Genomic DNA, 7275 nt, shown 5'->3' with positions numbered 1-7275 from the left:
TAAAAATATTAAAAAAAAAAAAAAAAAGAATCGGGGCGTGATGCCTCACGCCTTTAATCCCAGCATTTGGGAGGCAGAGGCAGGCAGATTTTTGAGTTCAAGGCCAGCCTGGTCTACAGAGTGAGTTCCAGGACAGCCAGGGCTACACAGAGAAACCCTGTCTCGAAAAAAAACAAAAAAACAAAACAAACAAAAAAATGAAAAGAAAAGAAAAACCAAACATAAATTCCCATCTGGATGTGTGCCTTTTAATCCCAGCACTCTATCTGAGGCAAATGCAGGCATGGTCTAGAAACTAAATTCTATGACATCGAGGACTATAAGGAAACTGTCTCAAAAAGATAAATGATAGATAGACAGATAGATAAATAGATAGATAGATAGATAGATAGATAGATAGATAGATTTTCTTATTTTATTGGTTCTTTTTATAAAAATTATTGGTTTTTTTTTTTAATTTAAATTTCAAATGTTACCCCCTCTCCGGGTTTCCTCTCCTAGAACCCTCATCCCACCTGCCTCCCCCAGGCTGCTTCCTCACCCACATGCACACTCCTGCCCCACCACCCTAGCATTCCCCTATGCCTTCACAGGACCAAGGGCCTCCACTCCCTTTGATGACAGACAAGGCCATCCTCTGCTACATATGCAGCTGAAGCCATGGGTCCCTCCTGTGGTTGATGGTTTAGTCCCTGGGAGCTCTGGTGGTACTGGTTGGTTGGTGTTGTTCTTCCTATGGAGTTGCAAGAGACTCTCAAGAGATATCCATATCAGGCTCCTGTCAGCAAGCACTTCCTGGCATCAGCAATAGTATCTGGATTTGGTGGCTGTATATGAGTTGGATCTCCATGTGGGGCAGTCTCTGGATGGCCTTTACTTTAGTCTCTGCTCCACTCTTTGTCCCTGTATTTCCTTTAGACAGGAGCAATTCTGGGTTAAAATTTTGAGAAGGGTTGATGGACCCATCCCTCAACCAGGGGCCGTGCCTAAACTCTGGATACAGGTTCTCTCTCCCCTTTGTTGGGTATTTCAGCTAAAGTCATCCCCGTTGGGTCCTGGAAACCTCTTGCTTTCTTAACGTCTGGGACTTTCTGTTAGCTACCCTCATCTCCCCATCCCCATTGCTACATGCCTCTGTTCAATTTCCTGACCCTCTATAGATCTCCCCCCCTCCTCCCACACCTGATCCTGCCCCCCCCTTTTTTCCTCTTCCCCTCCTATATTTCTCCCAAGTCCCACCCACCCTCTACCCCCCATGATTATTTTGTTCCCCCTTCTAAGTAGGACTGAAGCATCCACACTTTGGTCTTCATTCTTCTTGACCTTCATATGGTCTGTAAGTTGTATCATGGGTAGTCTGGGCTTTTTTCCTAATATCCACTTATCAATGAGTATATACCATGTGTGTTCTTTTGTGACTGTATTACCTCACTCAGGGTGATATTTTCTAGTTCCAACCATTTGCCTGTGAATTTCATGAAATCATTGTTTTTTAATAGCTGAGTAGTACTCCATTGTGTAAATGTACCATATTTTCTGTATCTTTTCCTCTATTGAGGAACTCTTTTGGGTATATGCCCAGGAGTGGTATAGCTGGGTCCTCAGGTAGTACTATGTCCAATTTTCTGAGGAACTGCCAGACTGATTTCCAGAGTGGTTGTACCAACTTGCAATCCCACCAGCAATGGAGGAGTCTTCCTCTTTCTCCACATCCTCGCCAGCATCTGCTGTCACCTGAGTTTTTCTTATCTTAGCCATTCTCACTGGTGTGAGGTGGAATCTCAGGATCATTTTGATTTGCATTTCCCTGATGACTAAGGATGTTGAACATTTCTTTAAATGCTTCTCAGCTCTGTGTGATTCTTCAGCTGAGAATTCTGTTTAGCTCTGTACCCCTATTTTTTTAATAGGGTTATTTGGTTCTTTGGAGTCTAATGTCTTGAGTTTTTTGTATATTTTGGATATTAGCCTTCTATCAGATGTAGGCTTGGTAAAGATCTTTTCCCAAATGGTGGGTTGCTGTTTTGTCCTATTGACGGTATCCTTTGCCTTACAGAAGCTTTGCAATTTTATGAGGTCCCATTTGTTGATTCTTGATCTTAGGGAATAAACCATTGGTGTTCTGTTTAGCAAAATGTCCCCTGTGCCCGTATGTTCGAGACTTCTCCTCACTCTCTCTTCTATTAGATTCAGTAGATCTGGTTTCATGTGGCAGTTCCTGAACCATGTGGACAAACAGAAGTATTGGTTACTTTGCTCCCTCCAGCAGAGCTTCCACCCTCCCTTCCCTGGGAAGCTACAGTGAAGGTCTGAAGGACCTCCGATACAATGTAAGTGTCCATCACATTAGGAAGCCTAACCTCCAATACAATGTAAGTATCCATTGTTAGGAAGCCTAACCTCCGATACAATGTAAGTATCCATTGTTAGGAAGCCTAACCTCCGATACAATGTAAGTGTCCAACATGTTAGGAAGTCCTTCACGCTCCCTGCCTCCCCTCTGATTTCTTGCCTTCAGTTTAGCATGTTCCTCATTTCTTCAACTTTCTGGCATTACGGTTCCTTGGGGCTTTTTTTCTTCCTCCATAAAGCTCAGCCACCATTCACGTGCTAGTGGTCAAATGTATGCCTCCAAATTTCTTCTCCCACCACCCCCAAACTTAAAATTTCAATTCCATATTCAGCATCTCCACATGGATATAGTGGTGAATTGAATAGTGTCACCAAAAAGCACGAGTCTGAGTTCTAATGCTGTTAACTGTAGATGTGGCCTTAGGCTTTGCATATGTAATCTGGTTAAGAATCTCAAAATGATTTTTATCTGAAGTAGTTTCTAAACCCAGTGACTAGCATCCTTCTAAGAAAAAAAACAGATGTCGGGTGGTGGTGGCGCACGCCTTTAATCCCAGCACTTGGGACGCAGAGGCAGGCAGATTTCAAGAGTTCAAGGCCAGCCTGGTCTACAGAGTGAGTTCCAGGACAGCCAGGGCTACACAGAGAAACCCTGTCTCAAAAAAAAAAAAAAAAAGCAAAAAAACCAACACATTTACATGGGGTTAGAGAGATGCACAATGAGGATGAAGACAGCCAAAAACTGAATTCTAAACACCCAAAGTATGGTAGTACATGCCTTTGAGTCTAGCAGAGATGGATGAATCCCTGTGAGTTTGTGACCTGTCTGGTCCAAATAGAGAATTCCAGGACAGCCAGAGATCCTATCTCAAAAACAAACAAATCTGAAAGAAATTGGAGAATCAGGGCTGGAGAGATGGCTCAGTGGTTAAGAGCACTGACTGCTCTTCCAGAGGTCCTGAGTTCAATTCCCAACAACCACATGGTGGCTCACAACCATCTGTAATGAGATCTGACGCCCTCTTCTGTTTCTGAAGACACAGACAGTGTGCTCATATTAAATAAATAAATAAATAAATAAATAAATAAATAAATAAATCTTTAGAAAAGAAAAGAAATGGAGACTCCTCCCCTAAGGGCTGGGCATGTAGCTCAGTATACAGCCAGTCCAGTACTGCCAAGACCTTGGTTCAGTCCTTGGCACTGCAAATAATATTTCATAATAAAATTCTCTCCTAGACTTTTTGGAGAGGGCATGGTCATATTAAGGCCTTGAACTCCTGTCGTCCAGCGTGTGAGAGAACACATTTCTTTTGTTATACTGTCATGCCTATGGTAGTCTATGGCAACAGCTCTAGGAAATGAACATAGATTTCCAATGAATTTTTCTTTTTTTTTGGGGGGGGGGGCTTGTTTTCACAGACAGGGTTTCTCTGTGTAGCCCTGGCTGTCCTGGAGCTCACTCTGTAGATCAGTCTGGCCTTGAACTCAGAAATCCACCTGCCTCTGCCATCCAAGTGCTGGGATTAAAGGCGTGCACCACCACTGCCCAGCTTCCAATGGATTTTTCAAAGTCAATACATCTAAGTCAATCCCCACTTTTGGAAGTGTTTACTATGTGGCAAAATGTAAGTCTTTAAAACTGATAGATTGGGCTGGAGAGATGGCTCAGAGGTTAAGAGCACCAGCTGCTCTTCTAGAGGTCCTGAGTTCAATTCCTAGCAACCACCTGGTGGCTCTCAACTGTCTATACTGACATCTGATGCCCAATTCTGTCATGCAGGTGTACATGCAGACAGACTAGTGTGTGTGTGTGTGTGTGTGTGTGTGTTTTAAAAAGATGGATTACAACACTCTCTTAAAAAAATAAGAGAAAGGGACTGGAAAAGTGACTCGGTGGGTAAGATAACTTGCTGTTCTTGCAGAGGACCTGGGCTCAGTTGCCACTACCCACATGATGTCTCACAACAGCCTGTAACTCCAGTTCCAGATGCTCTGGTGCTATCTTTGTACTTCAAGCGCACCTGCAAGTATGATACATTTATATGCATACAATCAAAACACCCATGCACACGAAATAAGGGAGAAGGCTGGGCATGGGGCGGGGCACATCTTTAAAATAAGGTACTGCATCACTGAAGTCAAACCAGAATTCACCCATCCTTCCTATTTAAAAATTCTTTTTATCATCATCTACGTTACATGTCTGAGTGTTTTGCCTGCATGAATATGTGCACCACTTATGTGTCTGGTACCCATTGAAACCAGAGGAGGAAGTTGGATCTCCTAGAACTGGGTTACAGACAGTTGTGAGGCACCATAAGGGTGCTGGGAGCTGAACTCAGGTCCCCTGGAAGATAGACAAGTGCTTTAACCACTGACCCATCTCTCTAGGCCAAATTTCAAATTTTTTTATCTTCTATTTTTTTTTAACATGACCGAGTGTTTTACTTGCATGTATGTGTGTGCAACGTGCCGGTGGAGGCCTCAAGAGGATGTCAGACCCCCTGGAACTGAAGTTACAAATGCTTGTCAGTCACCATGTGGGTGTTGAGAACTGAATTTGGGTCCTTTAGAAGAGCAGCCAGGACTCTTAACTGGAGAAAGCTATCTCTCTGGACCTCTTTCCTTCCTTCTTTTCATTCTTCCTTTCTTCCCTTAGGATTGAATCTAGGGCCTTGCTGGGCAAGAACTGGGTTATATATAACCTTAGACTCAGGGAAAAACGAACATATGTGAATGTGTTGCTTTTGTTTTTGATTTTTCAAACAGAGGCTCTGTCTCTGCAGCAAAGGGTAACCTCAAACTTGCAATCCCCTGCCTCTGCTTTTTCAGTGCTGGGGTCACAGGCCCATGTCACCACTCCAGATTCAGGAAGTTCTTTTTTAAAATGAACATCCCAATTACAAAGAAAAGTGTGTATCTCTGCATTTGCCTACGAGAAGTCCCTGAGAGAGATCAGAGACAATAAAAAGGAAGAAATTGTTGGCACCCAGGAGTTGGCCCATAAACCACAGAAACACCAATTTCAGTCAGACTGTCCCAGGACTGATTGATCAGGGCCACAGAGCAGATTCGGGAGCTGGCTGTGACCCCCGAGCCAGGATCCTACAGAGTTTTTAAGCCTGAAACCCACAAGCATCTATGCCAAGTTATCCCACCAATCAGAATTTAGGGATGGGGGTTTCCTTAGGGACCTGTCTTTGTTGAACACTAATCCTGTTCCCATTGGTGAGGGTATTCGACTGTGGTGGGGGACTTGTCTTGCCTAACATTCATGTCTTAACTTGCCAACTAGGATGTCAACTACCCATGTATATGACTCTTTCTGCCAAGTAGGTTCCGGTCTAAGCTTACTGTGGCTAACTATACAAAATAGTCCTACTGACTGACTTCTGCTGTGATTGGTTTCCAAGAACACCAAAGCACAGAACATAACAGAATATGCAATCAATTAAAACATGAGAAAGTTTCCTTGTAATGTTAGCAACAGCAGAAAATGGCTGTGTCACCAATTACCCAGGCCTTGACAGAAGCTATCAAACAACTTATCCAGAAAGTTTTTCCTGAGCTGCCAGATGGCTTATGGGCAAAGGCACTTGCAACGAGCCTGAGAACATGAGTATGGACCCCACGACCCCCAGGGAAGAAATAGAGAATCAGTTCCTAAAAGCTGTCCTCTGACTGCCACAATCAGTGGTCTCCCTCACTCCTCCTCAATCCCTCTCCCTCCCTCTGTGAGAAAAACAAAAAAGTAAGAGTGACCTAGGAGAACATGCAAGCCTCTTGCCAAGGAGAAGAGGAGACACGAGGAAATCACCTGGTATGGAGCTTGATCCCCAGTGCATGGATGTGAAATGCCCAGGATGCTATAAAATCACCACAGCCATTAGCCAAGCACAAATGGTCATCTAGTGTGTTGGCTGCTGCACTGTCAACCTACCAGTGGAAAAAAACGATGATAGAAGGATGCTTCTTCAGGGGGAGAAAGAACTCAAAGCACCTGATTCAAGACAAGTAGAAACCATCCCAATAAGCACATTTTGAATTTTTTAAAAAAATGTAAGAAAATATTTTTCCAGAAGCAAAGGATATGAAGTTCTAAGCTGGAAGGGCCTAGAAAATAAGGCGTGTCTGATCTTAAAATGAGTGGTCCAAGGTTATAGAGGCATGGTGGAATACACCTTTGATCCCAGCATTCAGGAGACAAAGGCAAGGGGATCTCTGAGTTTGAGGCCAGCGTGGTCTACAGAGTGAGTTCCAGGACAGTCAGGATTACAAAGAGAAACTCTGTCTTGAAAAAAATAAAAAAGTTAAAAATGGTCCAAGATCTTGAATGTTGATTTTCCCAAAGAACATGGTGACCAAGCACATGGAAAGATGTTGGACATCACTAATTATCAGGAAAATACAACCAAACCCACAAAAATCACCTCATACCTGCTTGGGCGGTTATTACTGGAAAAATATGTAACACACATTGGCAAAGATATGCAGAATAGGGAAGGAAGCTTTGCCCACTTCTGGTAGGAATTTAAAATTGTACAGCCTCTGTGGAAAACAGTGTGAAAAGAAGAAAAATATAGTATAGAAGGTCCTCAAACTAAAACCAGGACTATCATATGATCTAGCAATGCCATCTGAACATGTATGACAAAGACCTGAACTCAGGCTACCAAAGGATTTGTCTACACCCCTATGTTCACTATTATCCATTATCCACATTAGGCAAAACATAGAATTAATCTAATGCCCACTGGTGAATGAGTGAATACAGGGACTATGAATAAACAGTAAGAGTTATATCTAACCTTTAAAAAGAAAAAACAGCCGGGCGTGGTGGCGCACGCCTTTAATCCCAGCACTCGGGAGGCAGAGGCAGGCGGATTTCTGAGTTCGAGGCCAGCCTGGTCTACAAAGTGA

This window comes from Mus caroli, chromosome 17, assembly GCF_900094665.2.
Source record: "Mus caroli chromosome 17, CAROLI_EIJ_v1.1, whole genome shotgun sequence".
In the NCBI taxonomy this organism is placed as follows: Eukaryota; Metazoa; Chordata; class Mammalia; order Rodentia; family Muridae; genus Mus; species Mus caroli.
The sequence above is the reverse complement of the archived record's forward strand: the minus strand, read 5'-3'. Positions refer to the sequence as shown.